At 41.9% G+C, this 20,232-nt stretch overlaps 58 non-coding genes across 58 annotated transcripts; all 58 read right to left on the bottom strand.

The window, feature by feature from the left end:
- Nucleotides 1-51: 51 nt before the first annotated feature.
- On the bottom strand, nt 52-123 carry TRNAC-GCA (transfer RNA cysteine (anticodon GCA)). Its single transcript has one exon. It is a non-coding gene; the product is annotated as a tRNA-Cys (tRNA).
- Nucleotides 124-401: 278 nt separating this feature from the next.
- On the bottom strand, nt 402-473 carry TRNAC-GCA (transfer RNA cysteine (anticodon GCA)). Its single transcript has one exon. It is a non-coding gene; the product is annotated as a tRNA-Cys (tRNA).
- A 278-nt stretch (nt 474-751) lies between these two features.
- TRNAC-GCA (transfer RNA cysteine (anticodon GCA)) lies at nt 752-823 on the bottom strand. Its single transcript has one exon. It is a non-coding gene; the product is annotated as a tRNA-Cys (tRNA).
- Nucleotides 824-1,098: 275 nt separating this feature from the next.
- On the bottom strand, nt 1,099-1,170 carry TRNAC-GCA (transfer RNA cysteine (anticodon GCA)). The gene has a single exon. It is a non-coding gene; the product is annotated as a tRNA-Cys (tRNA).
- Nucleotides 1,171-1,452: 282 nt separating this feature from the next.
- Nucleotides 1,453-1,524, bottom strand: TRNAC-GCA (transfer RNA cysteine (anticodon GCA)). The gene has a single exon. It is a non-coding gene; the product is annotated as a tRNA-Cys (tRNA).
- A 278-nt stretch (nt 1,525-1,802) lies between these two features.
- Nucleotides 1,803-1,874, bottom strand: TRNAC-GCA (transfer RNA cysteine (anticodon GCA)). Its single transcript has one exon. It is a non-coding gene; the product is annotated as a tRNA-Cys (tRNA).
- A 278-nt stretch (nt 1,875-2,152) lies between these two features.
- Nucleotides 2,153-2,224, bottom strand: TRNAC-GCA (transfer RNA cysteine (anticodon GCA)). The gene has a single exon. It is a non-coding gene; the product is annotated as a tRNA-Cys (tRNA).
- Nucleotides 2,225-2,507: 283 nt separating this feature from the next.
- TRNAC-GCA (transfer RNA cysteine (anticodon GCA)) lies at nt 2,508-2,579 on the bottom strand. The gene has a single exon. It is a non-coding gene; the product is annotated as a tRNA-Cys (tRNA).
- Nucleotides 2,580-2,858: 279 nt separating this feature from the next.
- On the bottom strand, nt 2,859-2,930 carry TRNAC-GCA (transfer RNA cysteine (anticodon GCA)). Its single transcript has one exon. It is a non-coding gene; the product is annotated as a tRNA-Cys (tRNA).
- Nucleotides 2,931-3,205: 275 nt separating this feature from the next.
- On the bottom strand, nt 3,206-3,277 carry TRNAC-GCA (transfer RNA cysteine (anticodon GCA)). The gene has a single exon. It is a non-coding gene; the product is annotated as a tRNA-Cys (tRNA).
- Nucleotides 3,278-3,556: 279 nt separating this feature from the next.
- On the bottom strand, nt 3,557-3,628 carry TRNAC-GCA (transfer RNA cysteine (anticodon GCA)). Its single transcript has one exon. It is a non-coding gene; the product is annotated as a tRNA-Cys (tRNA).
- A 275-nt stretch (nt 3,629-3,903) lies between these two features.
- TRNAC-GCA (transfer RNA cysteine (anticodon GCA)) lies at nt 3,904-3,975 on the bottom strand. The gene has a single exon. It is a non-coding gene; the product is annotated as a tRNA-Cys (tRNA).
- A 281-nt stretch (nt 3,976-4,256) lies between these two features.
- On the bottom strand, nt 4,257-4,328 carry TRNAC-GCA (transfer RNA cysteine (anticodon GCA)). Its single transcript has one exon. It is a non-coding gene; the product is annotated as a tRNA-Cys (tRNA).
- Nucleotides 4,329-4,607: 279 nt separating this feature from the next.
- On the bottom strand, nt 4,608-4,679 carry TRNAC-GCA (transfer RNA cysteine (anticodon GCA)). Its single transcript has one exon. It is a non-coding gene; the product is annotated as a tRNA-Cys (tRNA).
- Nucleotides 4,680-4,954: 275 nt separating this feature from the next.
- On the bottom strand, nt 4,955-5,026 carry TRNAC-GCA (transfer RNA cysteine (anticodon GCA)). Its single transcript has one exon. It is a non-coding gene; the product is annotated as a tRNA-Cys (tRNA).
- Nucleotides 5,027-5,305: 279 nt separating this feature from the next.
- Nucleotides 5,306-5,377, bottom strand: TRNAC-GCA (transfer RNA cysteine (anticodon GCA)). Its single transcript has one exon. It is a non-coding gene; the product is annotated as a tRNA-Cys (tRNA).
- A 275-nt stretch (nt 5,378-5,652) lies between these two features.
- TRNAC-GCA (transfer RNA cysteine (anticodon GCA)) lies at nt 5,653-5,724 on the bottom strand. The gene has a single exon. It is a non-coding gene; the product is annotated as a tRNA-Cys (tRNA).
- Nucleotides 5,725-6,003: 279 nt separating this feature from the next.
- On the bottom strand, nt 6,004-6,075 carry TRNAC-GCA (transfer RNA cysteine (anticodon GCA)). The gene has a single exon. It is a non-coding gene; the product is annotated as a tRNA-Cys (tRNA).
- A 283-nt stretch (nt 6,076-6,358) lies between these two features.
- On the bottom strand, nt 6,359-6,430 carry TRNAC-GCA (transfer RNA cysteine (anticodon GCA)). The gene has a single exon. It is a non-coding gene; the product is annotated as a tRNA-Cys (tRNA).
- A 275-nt stretch (nt 6,431-6,705) lies between these two features.
- Nucleotides 6,706-6,777, bottom strand: TRNAC-GCA (transfer RNA cysteine (anticodon GCA)). Its single transcript has one exon. It is a non-coding gene; the product is annotated as a tRNA-Cys (tRNA).
- A 281-nt stretch (nt 6,778-7,058) lies between these two features.
- On the bottom strand, nt 7,059-7,130 carry TRNAC-GCA (transfer RNA cysteine (anticodon GCA)). Its single transcript has one exon. It is a non-coding gene; the product is annotated as a tRNA-Cys (tRNA).
- Nucleotides 7,131-7,405: 275 nt separating this feature from the next.
- TRNAC-GCA (transfer RNA cysteine (anticodon GCA)) lies at nt 7,406-7,477 on the bottom strand. Its single transcript has one exon. It is a non-coding gene; the product is annotated as a tRNA-Cys (tRNA).
- Nucleotides 7,478-7,756: 279 nt separating this feature from the next.
- Nucleotides 7,757-7,828, bottom strand: TRNAC-GCA (transfer RNA cysteine (anticodon GCA)). The gene has a single exon. It is a non-coding gene; the product is annotated as a tRNA-Cys (tRNA).
- A 283-nt stretch (nt 7,829-8,111) lies between these two features.
- Nucleotides 8,112-8,183, bottom strand: TRNAC-GCA (transfer RNA cysteine (anticodon GCA)). Its single transcript has one exon. It is a non-coding gene; the product is annotated as a tRNA-Cys (tRNA).
- A 275-nt stretch (nt 8,184-8,458) lies between these two features.
- TRNAC-GCA (transfer RNA cysteine (anticodon GCA)) lies at nt 8,459-8,530 on the bottom strand. The gene has a single exon. It is a non-coding gene; the product is annotated as a tRNA-Cys (tRNA).
- A 279-nt stretch (nt 8,531-8,809) lies between these two features.
- TRNAC-GCA (transfer RNA cysteine (anticodon GCA)) lies at nt 8,810-8,881 on the bottom strand. Its single transcript has one exon. It is a non-coding gene; the product is annotated as a tRNA-Cys (tRNA).
- A 283-nt stretch (nt 8,882-9,164) lies between these two features.
- Nucleotides 9,165-9,236, bottom strand: TRNAC-GCA (transfer RNA cysteine (anticodon GCA)). The gene has a single exon. It is a non-coding gene; the product is annotated as a tRNA-Cys (tRNA).
- Nucleotides 9,237-9,511: 275 nt separating this feature from the next.
- Nucleotides 9,512-9,583, bottom strand: TRNAC-GCA (transfer RNA cysteine (anticodon GCA)). Its single transcript has one exon. It is a non-coding gene; the product is annotated as a tRNA-Cys (tRNA).
- A 280-nt stretch (nt 9,584-9,863) lies between these two features.
- On the bottom strand, nt 9,864-9,935 carry TRNAC-GCA (transfer RNA cysteine (anticodon GCA)). Its single transcript has one exon. It is a non-coding gene; the product is annotated as a tRNA-Cys (tRNA).
- Nucleotides 9,936-10,210: 275 nt separating this feature from the next.
- TRNAC-GCA (transfer RNA cysteine (anticodon GCA)) lies at nt 10,211-10,282 on the bottom strand. The gene has a single exon. It is a non-coding gene; the product is annotated as a tRNA-Cys (tRNA).
- Nucleotides 10,283-10,557: 275 nt separating this feature from the next.
- TRNAC-GCA (transfer RNA cysteine (anticodon GCA)) lies at nt 10,558-10,629 on the bottom strand. Its single transcript has one exon. It is a non-coding gene; the product is annotated as a tRNA-Cys (tRNA).
- A 255-nt stretch (nt 10,630-10,884) lies between these two features.
- On the bottom strand, nt 10,885-10,956 carry TRNAC-GCA (transfer RNA cysteine (anticodon GCA)). Its single transcript has one exon. It is a non-coding gene; the product is annotated as a tRNA-Cys (tRNA).
- Nucleotides 10,957-11,238: 282 nt separating this feature from the next.
- TRNAC-GCA (transfer RNA cysteine (anticodon GCA)) lies at nt 11,239-11,310 on the bottom strand. Its single transcript has one exon. It is a non-coding gene; the product is annotated as a tRNA-Cys (tRNA).
- A 280-nt stretch (nt 11,311-11,590) lies between these two features.
- TRNAC-GCA (transfer RNA cysteine (anticodon GCA)) lies at nt 11,591-11,662 on the bottom strand. Its single transcript has one exon. It is a non-coding gene; the product is annotated as a tRNA-Cys (tRNA).
- Nucleotides 11,663-11,937: 275 nt separating this feature from the next.
- TRNAC-GCA (transfer RNA cysteine (anticodon GCA)) lies at nt 11,938-12,009 on the bottom strand. Its single transcript has one exon. It is a non-coding gene; the product is annotated as a tRNA-Cys (tRNA).
- Nucleotides 12,010-12,284: 275 nt separating this feature from the next.
- On the bottom strand, nt 12,285-12,356 carry TRNAC-GCA (transfer RNA cysteine (anticodon GCA)). Its single transcript has one exon. It is a non-coding gene; the product is annotated as a tRNA-Cys (tRNA).
- Nucleotides 12,357-12,611: 255 nt separating this feature from the next.
- TRNAC-GCA (transfer RNA cysteine (anticodon GCA)) lies at nt 12,612-12,683 on the bottom strand. The gene has a single exon. It is a non-coding gene; the product is annotated as a tRNA-Cys (tRNA).
- A 282-nt stretch (nt 12,684-12,965) lies between these two features.
- TRNAC-GCA (transfer RNA cysteine (anticodon GCA)) lies at nt 12,966-13,037 on the bottom strand. The gene has a single exon. It is a non-coding gene; the product is annotated as a tRNA-Cys (tRNA).
- Nucleotides 13,038-13,312: 275 nt separating this feature from the next.
- Nucleotides 13,313-13,384, bottom strand: TRNAC-GCA (transfer RNA cysteine (anticodon GCA)). Its single transcript has one exon. It is a non-coding gene; the product is annotated as a tRNA-Cys (tRNA).
- A 275-nt stretch (nt 13,385-13,659) lies between these two features.
- TRNAC-GCA (transfer RNA cysteine (anticodon GCA)) lies at nt 13,660-13,731 on the bottom strand. Its single transcript has one exon. It is a non-coding gene; the product is annotated as a tRNA-Cys (tRNA).
- A 275-nt stretch (nt 13,732-14,006) lies between these two features.
- On the bottom strand, nt 14,007-14,078 carry TRNAC-GCA (transfer RNA cysteine (anticodon GCA)). The gene has a single exon. It is a non-coding gene; the product is annotated as a tRNA-Cys (tRNA).
- Nucleotides 14,079-14,353: 275 nt separating this feature from the next.
- On the bottom strand, nt 14,354-14,425 carry TRNAC-GCA (transfer RNA cysteine (anticodon GCA)). Its single transcript has one exon. It is a non-coding gene; the product is annotated as a tRNA-Cys (tRNA).
- Nucleotides 14,426-14,705: 280 nt separating this feature from the next.
- On the bottom strand, nt 14,706-14,777 carry TRNAC-GCA (transfer RNA cysteine (anticodon GCA)). Its single transcript has one exon. It is a non-coding gene; the product is annotated as a tRNA-Cys (tRNA).
- A 275-nt stretch (nt 14,778-15,052) lies between these two features.
- Nucleotides 15,053-15,124, bottom strand: TRNAC-GCA (transfer RNA cysteine (anticodon GCA)). The gene has a single exon. It is a non-coding gene; the product is annotated as a tRNA-Cys (tRNA).
- A 275-nt stretch (nt 15,125-15,399) lies between these two features.
- On the bottom strand, nt 15,400-15,471 carry TRNAC-GCA (transfer RNA cysteine (anticodon GCA)). The gene has a single exon. It is a non-coding gene; the product is annotated as a tRNA-Cys (tRNA).
- Nucleotides 15,472-15,746: 275 nt separating this feature from the next.
- TRNAC-GCA (transfer RNA cysteine (anticodon GCA)) lies at nt 15,747-15,818 on the bottom strand. The gene has a single exon. It is a non-coding gene; the product is annotated as a tRNA-Cys (tRNA).
- A 280-nt stretch (nt 15,819-16,098) lies between these two features.
- TRNAC-GCA (transfer RNA cysteine (anticodon GCA)) lies at nt 16,099-16,170 on the bottom strand. Its single transcript has one exon. It is a non-coding gene; the product is annotated as a tRNA-Cys (tRNA).
- Nucleotides 16,171-16,445: 275 nt separating this feature from the next.
- Nucleotides 16,446-16,517, bottom strand: TRNAC-GCA (transfer RNA cysteine (anticodon GCA)). The gene has a single exon. It is a non-coding gene; the product is annotated as a tRNA-Cys (tRNA).
- Nucleotides 16,518-16,792: 275 nt separating this feature from the next.
- Nucleotides 16,793-16,864, bottom strand: TRNAC-GCA (transfer RNA cysteine (anticodon GCA)). The gene has a single exon. It is a non-coding gene; the product is annotated as a tRNA-Cys (tRNA).
- Nucleotides 16,865-17,143: 279 nt separating this feature from the next.
- Nucleotides 17,144-17,215, bottom strand: TRNAC-GCA (transfer RNA cysteine (anticodon GCA)). The gene has a single exon. It is a non-coding gene; the product is annotated as a tRNA-Cys (tRNA).
- Nucleotides 17,216-17,490: 275 nt separating this feature from the next.
- TRNAC-GCA (transfer RNA cysteine (anticodon GCA)) lies at nt 17,491-17,562 on the bottom strand. The gene has a single exon. It is a non-coding gene; the product is annotated as a tRNA-Cys (tRNA).
- A 280-nt stretch (nt 17,563-17,842) lies between these two features.
- Nucleotides 17,843-17,914, bottom strand: TRNAC-GCA (transfer RNA cysteine (anticodon GCA)). Its single transcript has one exon. It is a non-coding gene; the product is annotated as a tRNA-Cys (tRNA).
- Nucleotides 17,915-18,189: 275 nt separating this feature from the next.
- TRNAC-GCA (transfer RNA cysteine (anticodon GCA)) lies at nt 18,190-18,261 on the bottom strand. The gene has a single exon. It is a non-coding gene; the product is annotated as a tRNA-Cys (tRNA).
- Nucleotides 18,262-18,536: 275 nt separating this feature from the next.
- TRNAC-GCA (transfer RNA cysteine (anticodon GCA)) lies at nt 18,537-18,608 on the bottom strand. Its single transcript has one exon. It is a non-coding gene; the product is annotated as a tRNA-Cys (tRNA).
- Nucleotides 18,609-18,883: 275 nt separating this feature from the next.
- On the bottom strand, nt 18,884-18,955 carry TRNAC-GCA (transfer RNA cysteine (anticodon GCA)). Its single transcript has one exon. It is a non-coding gene; the product is annotated as a tRNA-Cys (tRNA).
- A 277-nt stretch (nt 18,956-19,232) lies between these two features.
- On the bottom strand, nt 19,233-19,304 carry TRNAC-GCA (transfer RNA cysteine (anticodon GCA)). The gene has a single exon. It is a non-coding gene; the product is annotated as a tRNA-Cys (tRNA).
- Nucleotides 19,305-19,579: 275 nt separating this feature from the next.
- TRNAC-GCA (transfer RNA cysteine (anticodon GCA)) lies at nt 19,580-19,651 on the bottom strand. The gene has a single exon. It is a non-coding gene; the product is annotated as a tRNA-Cys (tRNA).
- Nucleotides 19,652-19,926: 275 nt separating this feature from the next.
- TRNAC-GCA (transfer RNA cysteine (anticodon GCA)) lies at nt 19,927-19,998 on the bottom strand. Its single transcript has one exon. It is a non-coding gene; the product is annotated as a tRNA-Cys (tRNA).
- Nucleotides 19,999-20,232: the final 234 nt, after the last annotated feature.

Raw genomic sequence — 20,232 nt, 5'->3', positions numbered from 1 at the left:
TATGGCATTATCACTAAATCCTTGAGACGTAGAAAAAAACTGAGACATCAAAGGGGGCACCCGGGTTTGAACCAGGGACCTCTTGATCTGCAGTCGAATGCTCTACCACTGAGCTATGCCCCCTTTGCTTTATACTGTTAAGAGAAGTTATTTTTTTTTCCTAAGAAAGCTTTTTGGAAATGGAACCAATACGTTTCAAAAGCATGCCCTCCCAGGCTGGCTGCTGAAATATTTAGCTGTTAGCACATGCAGAAGGGGAAGCTGCTGCTTGGGAAATTAAATATTATATAGTGTCCATTCAAATAAATAGATACCCATGATGTAATAAAACCACCAGAGCAGCTCTCCACTATGGCATTATCACTAAATCCTTGAGACGTAGAAAAAAACTGAGACATCAAAGGGGGCACCCGGGTTTGAACCAGGGACCTCTCGATCTGCAGTCAAATGCTCTACCACTGAGCTATGCCCCCTTTGCTTTATACTGTTAAGTGAAGTTTTTTTTTTTTTTTTCTAAGACAACTTTTTGGACATGGGACCAATACGTTTCAAAAGCATGCCCTCCCAGGCTGGCTGCTGAAATATTTAGCTGTTAGCACATGCAGAAGGGGAAGCTGCTTGCTGGGAAATTAAATATTATATAGTGTGGATTCAAATAAATAGATACCCATGTAATAAAACCACCAGAGCAACTCTCCACTATGGCATTATCACTAAATCCTTGAGACGTAGAAAAACACTGAGACATCAAAGGGGGCACCCGGGTTTGAACCAGGGACCTCTCGATCTGCAGTCGAATGCTCTACCACTGAGCTATGCCCCCTTTGCTTTATACTGTTAAGTGAAGTTTTTTTTTTTTTCTAAGACAACTTTTTGGACATGGGACCAATACGTTTCAAAAGCATGCCCTCCCAGGCTGGCTGCTGAAATATTTAGCTGTTAGCACATGCAGAAGGGGAAGCTGCTTGCTGGGAAATTAAATATTATATAGTGTGGATTCAAATAAATAGATACCCATGTAATAAAACCACCAGAGCAACTCTCCACTATGGCATTATCACTAAATCCTTGAGACGTAGAAAAACACTGAGACATCAAAGGGGGCACCCGGGTTTGAACCAGGGACCTCTCGATCTGCAGTCGAATGCTCTACCACTGAGCTATGCCCCCTTTGCTTTATACTGTTAAGTGAAGTTTTTTTTTTTTTTTTCCTAAGACAACTTTTTGGACATGGGACCAATACGTTTCAAAAGCATGCCCTCCCAGGCTGGCTGCTGAAATATTTAGCTGTTAGCTCATGCAGAAGGGGAAGCTGCTGCTTGGGAAATTAAATATTATATAGTGTCCATTCAAATAAATAGATACCCATGATGTAATAAAACCACCAGAGCAGCTCTCCACTATGGCATTATCACTAAATCCTTGAGACGTAGAAAAAAACTGAGACATCAAAGGGGGCACCCGGGTTTGAACCAGGGACCTCTCGATCTGCAGTCGAATGCTCTACCACTGAGCTATGCCCCCTTTGCTTTATACTGTTAAGAGAAGTTAGTTTTTTTTCCTAAGAAAGCTTTTTGGAAATGGAACCAATACGTTTCAAAAGCATGCCCTCCCAGGCTGGCTGCTGAAATATTTAGCTGTTAGCACATGCAGAAGGGGAAGCTGCTGCTTGGGAAATTAAATATTATATAGTGTCCATTCAAATAAATAGATACCCATGATGTAATAAAACCACCAGAGCAGCTCTCCACTATGGCATTATCACTAAATCCTTGAGACGTAGAAAAACACTGAGACATCAAAGGGGGCACCCGGGTTTGAACCAGGGACCTCTCGATCTGCAGTCGAATGCTCTACCACTGAGCAATGCCCCCTTTGCTTTATACTGTTAAGTGAAGTTTTTTTTTTTTTTTTCTAAGACAACTTTTTGGACATGGGACCAATACGTTTCAAAAGCATGCCCTCCCAGGCTGGCTGCTGAAATATTTAGCTGTTAGCACATGCAGAAGGGGAAGCTGCTTGCTGGGAAATTAAATATTATATAGTGTGGATTCAAATAAATAGATACCCATGTAATAAAACCACCAGAGCAACTCTCCACTATGGCATTATCACTAAATCCTTGAGACGTAGAAAAACACTGAGACATCAAAGGGGGCACCCGGGTTTGAACCAGGGACCTCTCGATCTGCAGTCGAATGCTCTACCACTGAGCTATGCCCCCTTTGCTTTATACTGTTAAGTGAAGTTTTTTTTTTTTTTTTTCCTAAGACAACTTTTTGGACATGGGACCAATACGTTTCAAAAGCATGCCCTCCCAGGCTGGCTGCTGAAATATTTAGCTGTTAGCTCATGCAGAAGGGGAAGCTGCTGCTTGGGAAATTAAATATTATATAGTGTCCATTCAAATAAATAGATACCCATGATGTAATAAAACCACCAGAGCAGCTCTCCACTATGGCATTATCACTAAATCCTTGAGACGTAGAAAAAAACTGAGACATCAAAGGGGGCACCCGGGTTTGAACCAAGGACCTCTCGATCTGCAGTCGAATGCTCTACCACTGAGGTATGCCCCCTTTGCTTCATACTGTTAAGAGAAGTTATTTTTTTTTTCCTAAGGAAGCTTTTTGGAAATGGAACCAATACGTTTCAAAAGCATGCCCTCCCAGGCTGGCTGCTGAAATATTTAGCTGTTAGCACATGCAGAAGGGGAAGCTGCTGGCTGGGAAATTAAATATTATATAGTGTCCATTCAAATAAATAGATACCCATGATGTAATAAAACCACCAGAGCAGCTCTCCACTATGGCATTATCACTAAATCCTTGAGACGTAGAAAAAAACTGAGACATCAAAGGGGGCACCCGGGTTTGAACCAAGGACCTCTCGATCTGCAGTCGAATGCTCTACCACTGAGGTATGCCCCCTTTGCTTTATACTGTTAAGAGAAGTTATTTTTTTTTCCTAAGAAAACTTTTTGGAAATGGAAGCAATACGTTTCAAAAGCATGCCCTCCCAGGCTGGCTGCTGAAATATTTAGCTGTTAGCACATGCAGAAGGGGAAGCTGCTTGCTGGGAAATTAAATATTATATAGTGTGGATTCAAATAAATAGATACCCATGGAATAAAACCACCAGAGCAGCTCTCCACTATGGCATTATCACTAAATCCTTGAGACGTAGAAAAAAACTGAGACATCAAAGGGGGCACCCGGGTTTGAATCAGGGACCTCTCGATCTGCAGTCGAATGCTCTACCACTGAGCTAGGCCCCCTTTGCTTTATACTGTTAAGTGAAGTTTTTTTTTTTTTCCTAAGACAACTTTTTGGACATGGGACCAATACGTTTCAAAAGCATGCCCTCCCAGGCTGGCTGCTGAAATATTTAGCTGTTAGCACATGCAGAAGGGGAAGCTGCTGGCTGGGAAATTAAATATTATATAGTGTCCATTCAAATAAATAGATACCCATGATGTAATAAAACCACCAGAGCAGCTCTCCACTATGGCATTATCACTAAATCCTTGAGACGTAGAAAAAAACTGAGACATCAAAGGGGGCACCCGGGTTTGAACCAAGGACCTCTCGATCTGCAGTCGAATGCTCTACCACTGAGCTATGCCCCCTTTGCTTTATACTGTTAAGAGAAGTTATTTTTTTTTCCTAAGAAAACTTTTTGGAAATGGAAGCAATACGTTTCAAAAGCATGCCCTCCCAGGCTGGCTGCTGAAATATTTAGCTGTTAGCACATGCAGAAGGGGAAGCTGCTTGCTGGGAAATTAAATATTATATAGTGTGGATTCAAATAAATAGATACCCATGTAATAAAACCACCAGAGCAACTCTCCACTATGGCATTATCACTAAATCCTTGAGACGTAGAAAAACACTGAGACATCAAAGGGGGCACCCGGGTTTGAACCAGGGACCTCTCGATCTGCAGTCGAATGCTCTACCACTGAGCTATGCCCCCTTTGCTTTATACTGTTAAGTGAAGTTTTTTTTTTTTTTTCCTAAGACAACTTTTTGGACATGGGACCAATACGTTTCAAAAGCATGCCCTCCCAGGCTGGCTGCTGAAATATTTAGCTGTTAGCTCATGCAGAAGGGGAAGCTGCTGCTTGGGAAATTAAATATTATATAGTGTCCATTCAAATAAATAGATACCCATGATGTAATAAAACCACCAGAGCAGCTCTCCACTATGGCATTATCACTAAATCCTTGAGACGTAGAAAAAAACTGAGACATCAAAGGGGGCACCCGGGTTTGAACCAAGGACCTCTCGATCTGCAGTCGAATGCTCTACCACTGAGGTATGCCCCCTTTGCTTCATACTGTTAAGAGAAGTTATTTTTTTTTTCCTAAGAAAGCTTTTTGGAAATGGAACCAATACGTTTCAAAAGCATGCCCTCCCAGGCTGGCTGCTGAAATATTTAGCTGTTAGCACATGCAGAAGGGGAAGCTGCTGGCTGGGAAATTAAATATTATATAGTGTCCATTCAAATAAATAGATACCCATGATGTAATAAAACCACCAGAGCAGCTCTCCACTATGGCATTATCACTAAATCCTTGAGACGTAGAAAAAAACTGAGACATCAAAGGGGGCACCCGGGTTTGAACCAAGGACCTCTCGATCTGCAGTCGAATGCTCTACCACTGAGGTATGCCCCCTTTGCTTTATACTGTTAAGAGAAGTTATTTTTTTTTCCTAAGAAAACTTTTTGGAAATGGAAGCAATACGTTTCAAAAGCATGCCCTCCCAGGCTGGCTGCTGAAATATTTAGCTGTTAGCACATGCAGAAGGGGAAGCTGCTTGCTGGGAAATTAAATATTATATAGTGTGGATTCAAATAAATAGATACCCATGGAATAAAACCACCAGAGCAGCTCTCCACTATGGCATTATCACTAAATCCTTGAGACGTAGAAAAAAACTGAGACATCAAAGGGGGCACCCGGGTTTGAATCAGGGACCTCTCGATCTGCAGTCGAATGCTCTACCACTGAGCTAGGCCCCCTTTGCTTTATACTGTTAAGTGAAGTTTTTTTTTTTTTCCTAAGACAACTTTTTGGACATGGGACCAATACGTTTCAAAAGCATGCCCTCCCAGGCTGGCTGCTGAAATATTTAGCTGTTAGCACATGCAGAAGGGGAAGCTGCTGGCTGGGAAATTAAATATTATATAGTGTCCATTCAAATAAATAGATACCCATGATGTAATAAAACCACCAGAGCAGCTCTCCACTATGGCATTATCACTAAATCCTTGAGACGTAGAAAAAAACTGAGACATCAAAGGGGGCACCCGGGTTTGAACCAAGGACCTCTCGATCTGCAGTCGAATGCTCTACCACTGAGCTATGCCCCCTTTGCTTTATACTGTTAAGAGAAGTTATTTTTTTTTCCTAAGAAAACTTTTTGGAAATGGAAGCAATACGTTTCAAAAGCATGCCCTCCCAGGCTGGCTGCTGAAATATTTAGCTGTTAGCACATGCAGAAGGGGAAGCTGCTTGCTGGGAAATTAAATATTATATAGTGTGGATTCAAATAAATAGATACCCATGGAATAAAACCACCAGAGCAGCTCTCCACTATGGCATTATCACTAAATCCTTGAGACGTAGAAAAAAACTGAGACATCAAAGGGGGCACCCGGGTTTGAACCAGGGACCTCTCGATCTGCAGTCAAATGCTCTACCACTGAGCTATGCCCCCTTTGCTTTATATTGTTAAGAGAAGTTTTTTTTTTTTTTTTCCTAAGACAACTTTTTGGACATGGGACCAATGCGTTTCAAAAGCATGCCCTCCCAGGCTGGCTGCTGAAATATTTAGCTGTTAGCACATGCAGAAGGGGAAGCTGCTGGCTGGGAAATTAAATATTATACAGTGTCCATTCAAATAAATAGATACCCATGTAATAAAACCACCAGAGCAACTCTCCACTATGGCATTATCACTAAATCCTTGAGACGTAGAAAAAAACTAAGACATCAAAGGGGGCACCCGGGTTTGAACCAGGGACCTCTCGATCTGCAGTCGAATGCTCTACCACTGAGCTATGCCCCCTTTGCTTTATACTGTTAAGTGAAGTTTTTTTTTTTTTTGTTCCTAAGACAACTTTTTGGACATGGGACCAATACGTTTCAAAAGCATGCCCTCCCAGGCTGGCTGCTGAAATATTTAGCTGTTAGCACATGCAGAAGGGGAAGCTGCTGCTTGGGAAATTAAATATTATATAGTGTCCATTCAAATAAATAGATACCCATGATGTAATAAAACCACCAGGGCAGCTCTCCACTATGGCATTATCACTAAATCCTTGAGACGTAGAAAAAAACTGAGACATCAAAGGGGGCACCCGGGTTTGAACCAAGGACCTCTTGATCTGCAGTCGAATGCTCTACCACTGAGCTATGCCCCCTTTGCTTTATACTGTTAAGAGAAGTTATTTTTTTTTCCTAAGAAAGCTTTTTGGAAATGGAACCAATACGTTTCAAAAGCATGCCCTCCCAGGCTGGCTGCTGAAATATTTAGCTGTTAGCACATGCAGAAGGGGAAGCTGCTTGCTGGGAAATTAAATATTATATAGTGTGGATTCAAATAAATAGATACCCATGGAATAAAACCACCAGAGCAGCTCTCCACTATGGCATTATCACTAAATCCTTGAGACGTAGAAAAAAACTGAGACATCAAAGGGGGCACCCGGGTTTGAACCAGGGACCTCTCGATCTGCAGTCGAATGCTCTACCACTGAGCTATGCCCCCTTTGCTTTATACTGTTAAGTGAAGTTTTTTTTTTTTTTTCCTAAGACAACTTTTTGGACATGGGACCAATACATTTCAAAAGCATGCCCTCCCAGGCTGGCTGCTGAAATATTTAGCTGTTAGCACATGCAGAAGGGGAAGCTGCTGGCTGGGAAATTAAATATTATATAGTGTCCATTCAAATAAATAGATACCCATGATGTAATAAAACCACCAGAGCAGCTCTCCACTATGGCATTATCACTAAATCCTTGAGACGTAGAAAAAACCTGAGACATCAAAGGGGGCACCCGGGTTTGAACCAAGGACCTCTCGATCTGCAGTCGAATGCTCTACCACTGAGCTATGCCCCCTTTGCTTTATACTGTTAAGAGAAGTTATTTTTTTTTCCTAAGAAAACTTTTTGGAAATGGAAGCAATACGTTTCAAAAGCATGCCCTCCTAGGCTGGCTGCTGAAATATTTAGCTGTTAGCACATGCAGAAGGGGAAGCTGCTTGCTGGGAAATTAAATATTATATAGTGTGGATTCAAATAAATAGATACCCATGGAATAAAACCACCAGAGCAGCTCTCCACTATGGCATTATCACTAAATCCTTGAGACGTAGAAAAACACTGAGACATCAAAGGGGGCACCCGGGTTTGAACCAGGGACCTCTCGATCTGCAGTCAAATGCTCTACCACTGAGCTATGCCCCCTTTGCTTTATACTGTTAAGAGAAGTTTTGTTTTTTTTTTTCCTAAGACAACTTTTTGGACATGGGACCAATACGTTTCAAAAGCTTGCCCTCCCAGGCTGGCTGCTGAAATATTTAGCTGTTAGCACATGCAGAAGGGGAAGCTGCTGGCTGGGAAATTAAATATTATACAGTGTCCATTCAAATAAATAGATACCCATGTAATAAAACCACCAGAGCAACTCTCCACTATGGCATTATCACTAAATCCTTGAGACGTAGAAAAACACTGAGACATCAAAGGGGGCACCCGGGTTTGAACCAGGGACCTCTCGATCTGCAGTCGAATGCTCTACCACTGAGCTATGCCCCCTTTGCTTTATACTGTTAAGTGAAGTTTTTTTTTTTTTTGTTCCTAAGACAACTTTTTGGACATGGGACCAATACGTTTCAAAAGCATGCCCTCCCAGGCTGGCTGCTGAAATATTTAGCTGTTAGCACATGCAGAAGGGGAAGCTGCTGGCTGGGAAATTAAATATTATATAGTGTCCATTCAAATAAATAGATACCCATGATGTAATAAAACCACCAGAGCAGCTCTCCACTATGGCATTATCACTAAATCCTTGAGACGTAGAAAAAACCTGAGACATCAAAGGGGGCACCCGGGTTTGAACCAAGGACCTCTCGATCTGCAGTCGAATGCTCTACCACTGAGCTATGCCCCCTTTGCTTTATACTGTTAAGAGAAGTTATTTTTTTTTCCTAAGAAAACTTTTTGGAAATGGAAGCAATACGTTTCAAAAGCATGCCCTCCTAGGCTGGCTGCTGAAATATTTAGCTGTTAGCACATGCAGAAGGGGAAGCTGCTTGCTGGGAAATTAAATATTATATAGTGTGGATTCAAATAAATAGATACCCATGGAATAAAACCACCAGAGCAGCTCTCCACTATGGCATTATCACTAAATCCTTGAGACGTAGAAAAACACTGAGACATCAAAGGGGGCACCCGGGTTTGAACCAGGGACCTCTCGATCTGCAGTCAAATGCTCTACCACTGAGCTATGCCCCCTTTGCTTTATACTGTTAAGAGAAGTTTTGTTTTTTTTTTTCCTAAGACAACTTTTTGGACATGGGACCAATACGTTTCAAAAGCTTGCCCTCCCAGGCTGGCTGCTGAAATATTTAGCTGTTAGCACATGCAGAAGGGGAAGCTGCTGGCTGGGAAATTAAATATTATACAGTGTCCATTCAAATAAATAGATACCCATGTAATAAAACCACCAGAGCAACTCTCCACTATGGCATTATCACTAAATCCTTGAGACGTAGAAAAACACTGAGACATCAAAGGGGGCACCCGGGTTTGAACCAGGGACCTCTCGATCTGCAGTCGAATGCTCTACCACTGAGCTATGCCCCCTTTGCTTTATACTGTTAAGTGAAGTTTTTTTTTTTTTTGTTCCTAAGACAACTTTTTGGACATGGGACCAATACGTTTCAAAAGCATGCCCTCCCAGGCTGGCTGCTGAAATATTTAGCTGTTAGCACATGCAGAAGGGGAAGCTGCTGCTTGGGAAATTAAATATTATATAGTGTCCATTCAAATAAATAGATACCCATGATGTAATAAAACCACCAGAGCAGCTCTCCACTATGGCATTATCACTAAATCCTTGAGACGTAGAAAAAAACTGAGACATCAAAGGGGGCACCCGGGTTTGAACCAAGGACCTCTTGATCTGCAGTCGAATGCTCTACCACTGAGCTATGCCCCCTTTGCTTTATACTGTTAAGAGAAGTTATTTTTTTTTCCTAAGAAAGCTTTTTGGAAATGGAACCAATACGTTTCAAAAGCATGCCCTCCCAGGCTGGCTGCTGAAATATTTAGCTGTTAGCACATGCAGAAGGGGAAGCTGCTTGCTGGGAAATTAAATATTATATAGTGTGGATTCAAATAAATAGATACCCATGGAATAAAACCACCAGAGCAGCTCTCCACTATGGCATTATCACTAAATCCTTGAGACGTAGAAAAAAACTGAGACATCAAAGGGGGCACCCGGGTTTGAACCAGGGACCTCTCGATCTGCAGTCGAATGCTCTACCACTGAGCTATGCCCCCTTTGCTTTATACTGTTAAGTGAAGTTTTTTTTTTTTTTCCTAAGACAACTTTTTGGACATGGGACCAATACATTTCAAAAGCATGCCCTCCCAGGCTGGCTGCTGAAATATTTAGCTGTTAGCACATGCAGAAGGGGAAGCTGCTGGCTGGGAAATTAAATATTATATAGTGTCCATTCAAATAAATAGATACCCATGATGTAATAAAACCACCAGAGCAGCTCTCCACTATGGCATTATCACTAAATCCTTGAGACGTAGAAAAAAACTGAGACATCAAAGGGGGCACCCGGGTTTGAACCAAGGACCTCTCGATCTGCAGTCGAATGCTCTACCACTGAGCTATGCCCCCTTTGCTTTATACTGTTAAGAGAAGTTATTTTTTTTTCCTAAGAAAACTTTTTGGAAATGGAAGCAATACGTTTCAAAAGCATGCCCTCCTAGGCTGGCTGCTGAAATATTTAGCTGTTAGCACATGCAGAAGGGGAAGCTGCTTGCTGGGAAATTAAATATTATATAGTGTGGATTCAAATAAATAGATACCCATGGAATAAAACCACCAGAGCAGCTCTCCACTATGGCATTATCACTAAATCCTTGAGACGTAGAAAAACACTGAGACATCAAAGGGGGCACCCGGGTTTGAACCAGGGACCTCTCGATCTGCAGTCAAATGCTCTACCACTGAGCTATGCCCCCTTTGCTTTATACTGTTAAGAGAAGTTATTTTTTTTTCCTAAGAAAACTTTTTGGAAATGGAAGCAATACGTTTCAAAAGCATGCCCTCCCAGGCTGGCTGCTGAAATATTTAGCTGTTAGCACATGCAGAAGGGGAAGCTGCTTGCTGGGAAATTAAATATTATATAGTGTGGATTCAAATAAATAGATACCCATGGAATAAAACCACCAGAGCAGCTCTCCACTATGGCATTATCACTAAATCCTTAAGACGTAGAAAAACACTGAGACATCAAAGGGGGCACCCGGGTTTGAACCAGGGACCTCTCGATCTGCAGTTGAATGCTCTACCACTGAGCTATGCCCCCTTTGTTTTATACTGTTAAGAGAAGTTATTTTTGGAAATGGAACCAATACGTCACAAAAGCATGCCCTCCCAGGCTGGCTGCTGAAATATTTAGCTGTTAGCACATGCAGAAGGGGAAGCTGCTTGCTGGGAAACTAAATATTATATAGTGTGGATTCAAATAAATAGATACCCATGTAATAAAACCACCAGAGCAACTCTCCACTATGGCATTATCACTAAATCCTTGAGACGTAGAAAAACACTGAGACATCAAAGGGGGCACCCGGGTTTGAACCAGGGACCTCTCGATCTGCAGTCGAATGCTCTACCACTGAGCTATGCCCCCTTTGCTTTATACTGTTAAGTGAAGTTTTTTTTTTTTTGTTCCTAAGACAACTTTTTGGACATGGGACCAATACGTTTCAAAAGCATGCCCTCCCAGGCTGGCTGCTGAAATATTTAGCTGTTAGCACATGCAGAAGGGGAAGCTGCTGCTTGGGAAATTAAATATTATATAGTGTCCATTCAAATAAATAGATACCCATGATGTAATAAAACCACCAGAGCAGCTCTCCACTATGGCATTATCACTAAATCCTTGAGACGTAGAAAAAAACTGAGACATCAAAGGGGGCACCCGGGTTTGAACCAGGGACCTCTCGATCTGCAGTCGAATGCTCTACCACTGAGCTATGCCCCCTTTGCTTTATACTGTTAAGTGAAGTTTTTTTTTTTTTTCCTAAGACAACTTTTTGGACATGGGACCAATACATTTCAAAAGCATGCCCTCCCAGGCTGGCTGCTGAAATATTTAGCTGTTAGCACATGCAGAAGGGGAAGCTGCTGGCTGGGAAATTAAATATTATATAGTGTCCATTCAAATAAATAGATACCCATGATGTAATAAAACCACCAGAGCAGCTCTCCACTATGGCATTATCACTAAATCCTTGAGACGTAGAAAAAAACTGAGACATCAAAGGGGGCACCCGGGTTTGAACCAAGGACCTCTCGATCTGCAGTCGAATGCTCTACCACTGAGCTATGCCCCCTTTGCTTTATACTGTTAAGAGAAGTTATTTTTTTTTCCTAAGAAAACTTTTTGGAAATGGAAGCAATACGTTTCAAAAGCATGCCCTCCCAGGCTGGCTGCTGAAATATTTAGCTGTTAGCACATGCAGAAGGGGAAGCTGCTTGCTGGGAAATTAAATATTATATAGTGTGGATTCAAATAAATAGATACCCATGGAATAAAACCACCAGAGCAGCTCTCCACTATGGCATTATCACTAAATCCTTGAGACGTAGAAAAACACTGAGACATCAAAGGGGGCACCCGGGTTTGAACCAGGGACCTCTCGATCTGCAGTCAAATGCTCTACCACTGAGCTATGCCCCCTTTGCTTTATACTGTTAAGAGAAGTTATTTTTTTTTCCTAAGAAAACTTTTTGGAAATGGAAGCAATACGTTTCAAAAGCATGCCCTCCCAGGCTGGCTGCTGAAATATTTAGCTGTTAGCACATGCAGAAGGGGAAGCTGCTTGCTGGGAAATTAAATATTATATAGTGTGGATTCAAATAAATAGATACCCATGGAATAAAACCACCAGAGCAGCTCTCCACTATGGCATTATCACTAAATCCTTAAGACGTAGAAAAACACTGAGACATCAAAGGGGGCACCCGGGTTTGAACCAGGGACCTCTCGATCTGCAGTTGAATGCTCTACCACTGAGCTATGCCCCCTTTGTTTTATACTGTTAAGAGAAGTTATTTTTGGAAATGGAACCAATACGTCACAAAAGCATGCCCTCCCAGGCTGGCTGCTGAAATATTTAGCTGTTAGCACATGCAGAAGGGGAAGCTGCTTGCTGGGAAACTAAATATTATATAGTGTGGATTCAAATAAATAGATACCCATGTAATAAAACCACCAGAGCAACTCTCCACTATGGCATTATCACTAAATCCTTGAGACGTAGAAAAACACTGAGACATCAAAGGGGGCACCCGGGTTTGAACCAGGGACCTCTCGATCTGCAGTCGAATGCTCTACCACTGAGCTATGCCCCCTTTGCTTTATACTGTTAAGTGAAGTTTTTTTTTTTTTGTTCCTAAGACAACTTTTTGGACATGGGACCAATACGTTTCAAAAGCATGCCCTCCCAGGCTGGCTGCTGAAATATTTAGCTGTTAGCACATGCAGAAGGGGAAGCTGCTGCTTGGGAAATTAAATATTATATAGTGTCCATTCAAATAAATAGATACCCATGATGTAATAAAACCACCAGAGCAGCTCTCCACTATGGCATTATCACTAAATCCTTGAGACGTAGAAAAAAACTGAGACATCAAAGGGGGCTCCCGGGTTTGAACCAAGGACCTCTCGATCTGCAGTCGAATGCTCTACCACTGAGCTATGCCCCCTTTGCTTTATACTGTTAAGAGAAATTATTTTTTTTTCCTAAGAAAGCTTTTTGGAAATGGAACCAATACGTTTCAAAAGAATGCCCTCCCAGGCTGGCTGCTGAAATATTTAGCTGTTAGCACATGCAGAAGGGGAAGCTGCTTGCTGGGAAATTAAATATTATATAGTGTGGATTCAAATAAATAGATACCCATGGAATAAAACCACCAGAGCAGCTCTCCACTATGGCATTATCACTAAATCCTTGAGACGTAGAAAAAAACTGAGACATCAAAGGGGGCACCCGGGTTTGAACCAGGGACCTCTCGATCTGCAGTCGAATGCTCTACCACTGAGCTATGCCCCCTTTGCTTTATACTGTTAAGAGAAGTTATTTTTTTTTCCTGAGAAAACTTTTTGGAAATGGAACCAATACGTTTCAAAAGCATGCCCTTCCAGGCTGGCTGCTGAAATATTTGGCTGTTAACACATACAGAAGGGGAAGCTGCTTGCTGGGAAATTAAATATTATATAGTGTCGATTCAAATAAATAGATACCCATGGAATAAAACCACCAGAGCAACTCTCCACTATGGCATTATCACCAAATCCTCGAGACGTAGAAAAAAACTGAGACATCAAAGGGGGCACCCGGGTTTGAACCAGGGACCTCTCGATCTGCAGTCGAATGCTCTACCACTGAGCTATGCCCCCTTTGCTTTATAATGTTAAGAGAAGTTATTTTTTTTTCCTGAGAAAACTTTTTGGAAATGGAACCAATACGTTTCAAAAGCATGCCCTTCCAGGCTGGCTGCTGAAATATTTGGCTGTTAACACATACAGAAGGGGAAGCTGCTTGCTGGGAAATTAAATATTATATAGTGTCGATTCAAATAAATAGATACCCATGGAATAAAACCACCAGAGCAACTCTCCACTATGGCATTATCACCAAATCCTCGAGACGTAGAAAAAAACTGAGACATCAAAGGGGGCACCCGGGTTTGAACCAGGGACCTCTCGATCTGCAGTCGAATGCTCTACCACTGAGCTATGCCCCCTTTGCTTTATACTGTTAAGAGAAGTTATTTTTTTTTCCTGAGAAAACTTTTTGGAAATGGAACCAATACGTTTCAAAAGCATGCCCTCCCAGGCTGGCTGCTGAAATATTTGGCTGTTAGCACATACAGAAGGGGAAGCTGCTTGCTGGGAAATTAAATATTATATAGTGTGGATTCAAATAAATAGATACCCATGGAATAAAACCACCAGAGCAGCTCTCCACTATGGCATTATCACTAAATCCTTAAGACGTAGAAAAACACTGAGACATCAAAGGGGGCACCCGGGTTTGAACCAGGGACCTATCGATCTGCAGTCGAATGCTCTACCACTGAGCTATGCCCCCTTTGCTTTATACTGTTAAGAGAAGTTATTTTTTTTTTTCCTAAGAAAGCTTTTTGGAAATGGAACCAATACGTTTCAAAAGCATGCCCTCCCAGGCTGGCTGCTGAAATATTTAGCTGTTAGCACATGCAGAAGGGGAAGCTGCTTGCTGGGAAACTAAATATTATATAGTGTGGATTCAAATAAATAGATACCCATGATGTAATAAAACCACCAGAGCAGCTCTCCACTATGGCATTATCACTAAATCCTTGAGACGTAGAAAAAAACTGAGACATCAAAGGGGGCACCCGGGTTTGAACCAGTGACCTCTCGATCTGCAGTCGAATGCTCTACCACTGAGCTATGCCCCCTTTGCTTTATACTGTTAAGAGAAGTTATTTTTTTTTCCTAAGAAAGCTTTTTGGAAATGGAACCAATACGTTTCAAAAGCATGCCCTCCCAGGCTGGCTGCTGAAATATTTAGCTGTTAGCACATGCAGAAGGGGAAGCTGCTTGCTGGGAAATTAAATATTATATAGTGTGGATTCAAATAAATAGATACCCATGGAATAAAACCACCAGAGCAGCTCTCCACTATGGCATTATCACTAAATCCTTGAGACGTAGAAAATAACTGAGACATCAAAGGGGGCACCCGGGTTTGAACCAGAGACCTCTCGATCTGCAGTCGAATGCTCTACCACTGAGCTATGCCCCCTTTGCTTTATACTGTTAAGAGAAGTTATTTTTTTTTCCTAAGAAAACCTTTTGGAAATGGAAGCAATACGTTTCAAAAGCATGCCCTCCCAGGCTGGCTGCTGAAATATTTAGCTGTTAGCACATGCAGAAGGGGAAGCTGCTGGCTGGGAAATTAAATATTATATAGTGTGGATTCAAATAAATAGATACCCATGGAATAAAACCACCAGAACAGCTCTCCACTATGGCATTATCACAAAATCCTTGAGACTTAGAAGAACACTGAGACATCAAAGGGGGCACCCAGGTTTGAACCAGGGACCTCTCGATCTGCAGTCGAATGCTCTACCACTGAGCTATGCCCCCTTTGCTTTATACTGTTAAGAGAAGTTATTTTTTTTTCCTAAGAAAGCTTTTTGGAAATGGAACCAATACGTTTCAAAAGCATGCCCTCCCAGGCTGGCTGCTGAAATATTTAGCTGTTAGCACATGCAGAAGGGGAAGCTGCTTGCTGGGAAATTAAATATTATATAGTGTGGATTCAAATAAATAGATACCCATGGAATAAAACCACCAGAGCAACTCTCCACTATGGCATTATCACTAAATCCTTGAGACGTAGAAAAAAACTGAGACATCAAAGGGGGCACCCGGGTTTGAACCAGGGACCTCTCGATCTGCAGTCGAATGCTCTACCACTGAGCTATGCCCCCTTTGCTTTATACTGTTAAGTGAAGTTTTTTTTTTTTTCCCTAAGACAACTTTTTGGACAAGGGACCAATACGTTTCAAAAGCATGCCCTCCCAGGCTGGCTGCTGAAATATTTAGCTGTTAGCACATGCAGAAGGGGAAGCTGCTGCTTGGGAAATTAAATATTATATAGTGTCCATTCAAATAAATAGATACCCATGATGTAATAAAACCACCAGAGCAGCTCTTCACTATGGCATTATCACTAAATCCTTGAGACGTAGAAAAAAACTGAGACATCAAAGGGGGCACCCGGGTTTGAACCAGGGACCTCTCGATCTGCAGTCGAATGCTCTACCACTGAGCTATGCCCCCTTTGCTTTATACTGTTAAGAGAAGTTTTTTTTTTTTCCTAAGAAAACTTTTTGGAAATGGAAGCAATACGTTTCAAAAGCATGCCCTCCCAGGCTGGCTGCTGAAATATTTAGCTGTTAGCACATGCAGAAGGTGAAGCTGCTTGCTGGGAAATTAAATATTATATAGTGTGGATTCAAATAAATAGATACCCATGGAATAAAACCACCAGAGCAGCTCTCCACTATGGCATTATCACTAAATCCTTGAGACGTAGAAAAAAACTGAGACATCAAAGGGGGCACCTGGGTTTGAACCAGGGACCTCTCGATCTGCAGTCGAATGCTCTACCACTGAGCTATGCCCCCTTTGCTTTATACTGTTAAGAGAAGTTTGTTTTTTTTCCTAAGAAAACTTTTTGGAAATGGAAGCAATACGTTTCAAAAGCATGCCCTCCCAGGCTGGCTGCTGAAATATTTAGCTGTTAGCACATGCAGAAGGGGAAGCTGCTTGCTGGGAAATTAAATATTATATAGTGTGGATTCAAATAAATAGATACCCATGGAATAAAACCACCAGAGCAGCTCTCCACTATGGCATTATCACTAAATCCTTGAGACGTAGAAAAACACTGAGACATCAAAGGGGGCACCCGGGTTTGAACCAGGGACCTCTCGATCTGCAGTCAAATGCTCTACCACTGAGCTATGCCCCCTTTGCTTTATACTGTTAAGAGAAGTTTTTTTTTTTTTTTTCCTAAGACAACTTTTTGGACATGGGACCAATACGTTTCAAAAGCATGCCCTCCCAGGCTGGCTGCTGAAATATTTAGCTGTTAGCACATGCAGAAGGGGAAGCTGCTGGCTGGGAAATTAAATATTATATAGTGTGGATTCAAATAAATAGATACCCATGGAATAAAACCACCAGAACAGCTCTCCACTATGGCATTATCACAAAATCCTTGAGACTTAGAAGAACACTGAGACATCAAAGGGGGCACCCAGGTTTGAACCAGGGACCTCTCGATCTGCAGTCGAATGCTCTACCACTGAGCTATGCCCCATTTGCTTTATACTGTTAAGAGAAGTTATTTTTTTTTCCTAAGAAAGCTTTTTGGAAATGGAACCAATACGTTTCAAAAGCATGCCCTCCCAGGCTGGCTGCTGAAATATTTAGCTGTTAGCACATGCAGAAGGGGAAGCTGCTTGCTGGGAAATTAAATATTATATAGTGTGGATTCAAATAAATAGATACCCATGGAATAAAACCACCAGAGCAACTCTCCACTATGGCATTATCACTAAATCCTTGAGACGTAGAAAAAAACTGAGACATCAAAGGGGGCACCCGGGTTTGAACCAGGGACCTCTCGATCTGCAGTCGAATGCTCTACCACTGAGCTATGCCCCCTTTGCTTTATACTGTTAAGTGAAGTTTTTTTTTTTTTCCCTAAGACAACTTTTTGGACAAGGGACCAATACGTTTCAAAAGCATGCCCTCCCAGGCTGGCTGCTGAAATATTTAGCTGTTAGCACATGCAGAAGGGGAAGCTGCTGCTTGGGAAATTAAATATTATATAGTGTCCATTCAAATAAATAGATACCCATGATGTAATAAAACCACCAGAGCAGCTCTTCACTATGGCATTATCACTAAATCCTTGAGACGTAGAAAAAAACTGAGACATCAAAGGGGGCACCCGGGTTTGAACCAGGGACCTCTCGATCTGCAGTCGAATGCTCTACCACTGAGCTATGCCCCCTTTGCTTTATACTGTTAAGAGAAGTTTTTTTTTTTTCCTAAGAAAACTTTTTGGAAATGGAAGCAATACGTTTCAAAAGCATGCCCTCCCAGGCTGGCTGCTGAAATATTTAGCTGTTAGCACATGCAGAAGGTGAAGCTGCTTGCTGGGAAATTAAATATTATATAGTGTGGATTCAAATAAATAGATACCCATGGAATAAAACCACCAGAGCAGCTCTCCACTATGGCATTATCACTAAATCCTTGAGACGTAGAAAAAAACTGAGACATCAAAGGGGGCACCCGGGTTTGAACCAGGGACCTCTCGATCTGCAGTCGAATGCTCTACCACTGAGCTATGCCCCCTTTGCTTTGTACTGTTAAGAGAAGTTTGTTTTTTTTCCTAAGAAAACTTTTTGGAAATGGAAGCAATACGTTTCAAAAGCATGCCCTCCCAGGCTGGCTGCTGAAATATTTAGCTGTTAGCACATGCAGAAGGGGAAGCTGCTTGCTGGGAAATTAAATATTATATAGTGTGGATTCAAATAAATAGATACCCATGGAATAAAACCACCGGAGCAGCTCTCCACTATGGCATTATCACTAAATCCTTGAGACGTAGAAAAACACTGAGACATCAAAGGGGGCACCCGGGTTTGAACCAGGGACCTCTCGATCTGCAGTCGAATGCTCTACCACTGAGCTATGCCCCCTTTGCTTTATACTGTTAAGAGAAGTTTTTTTTTTTTCCTAAGAAAACTTTTTTGACATGGGACCAATACGTTTCAAAAGCATGCCCTTCCAGGCTGGCTGCTGAAATATTTAGCTGTTAGCACATGCAGAAGGGGAAGCTTCTGCTTGGGAAATTAAATATTATATAGTGTGGATTCAAATAAATAGATACCCATGGAATAAAACCACCAGAGCAGCTCTCCACTATGGCATTATCACTAAATCCTTGAGACGTAGAAAAAAACTGAGACATCAAAGGGGGCACCCGGGTTTGAACCAGTGACCTCTCGATCTGCAGTCGAATGCTCTACCACTGAGCTATGCCCCCTTTGCTTTATACTGTTAAGAGAAGTTTTTTTTTTTTTTCCTAAGACAACTTTTTGGACATGGGACCAATACGTTTCAAAAGCATGCCCTCCCAGGCTGGCTGCTGAAATATTTAGCTGTTAGCACATGCAGAAGGGGAAGCTGCTTGCTGGGAAACTAAATATTATATAGTGTGGATTCAAATAAATAGATACCCATGGAATAAAACCACCAGAGCAGCTCTCCACTATGGCATTATCACTAAATCCTTGAGACGTAGAAAAACACTGAGACATCAAAGGGGGCACCCGGGTTTGAACCAGGGACCTCTCGATCTGCAGTCAAATGCTTTACCACTGAGCTATGCCCCCTTTGCTTTATACTGTTAAGAGAAGTTTTTTTTTTTTCCTAAGAAAACTTTTTTGACATGGGACCAATACGTTTCAAAAGCATGCCCTCCCAGGCTGGCTGCTGAAATATTTAGCTGTTAGCACATGCAGAAGGGGAAGCTTCTGCTTGGGAAATTAAATATTATATAGTGTGGATTCAAATAAATAGATACCCATGGAATAAAACCACCAGAGCAGCTCTCCACTATGGCATTATCACTAAATCCTTGAGACGTAGAAAAAAACTGAGACATCAAAGGGGGCACCCGGGTTTGAACCAGGGACCTCTCGATCTGCAGTCGAATGCTCTACCACTGAGCTATGCCCCCTTTGCTTTATACTGTTAAGAGAAGTTTTTTTTTTTTCCTAAGAAAACTTTTTGGAAATGGAAGCAATACGTTTCAAAAGCATGCCCTCCCAGGCTGGCTGCTGAAATATTTAGCTGTTAGCACATGCAGAAGGTGAAGCTGCTTGCTGGGAAATTAAATATTATATAGTGTGGATTCAAATAAATAGATACCCATGGAATAAAACCACCAGAGCAGCTCTCCACTATGGCATTATCACTAAATCCTTGAGACGTAGAAAAAAAATGAGACATCAAAGGGGGCACCCGGGTTTGAACCAGGGACCTCTCGATCTGCAGTCGAATGCTCTACCACTGAGCTATGCCCCCTTTGCTTTATACTGTTAAGAGAAGTTTTTTTTTTTTCCTAAGAAAACTTTTTTGACATGGGACCAATACGTTTCAAAAGCATGCCCTCCCAGGCTGGCTGCTGAAATATTTAGCTGTTAGCACATGCAGAAGGGGAAGCTGCTTGCTGGGAAACTAAATATTATATAGTGTGGATTCAAATAAATAGATACCCATGGAATAAAACCACCAGAGCAGCTCTCCACTATGGCATTA

This window comes from Rhinoderma darwinii, chromosome 13 (assembly GCF_050947455.1).
Source record: "Rhinoderma darwinii isolate aRhiDar2 chromosome 13, aRhiDar2.hap1, whole genome shotgun sequence".
In the NCBI taxonomy this organism is placed as follows: domain Eukaryota; kingdom Metazoa; phylum Chordata; class Amphibia; order Anura; family Rhinodermatidae; genus Rhinoderma; species Rhinoderma darwinii.
The sequence above is the reverse complement of the archived record's forward strand: the minus strand, read 5'-3'. Positions and strand labels throughout refer to the sequence as shown.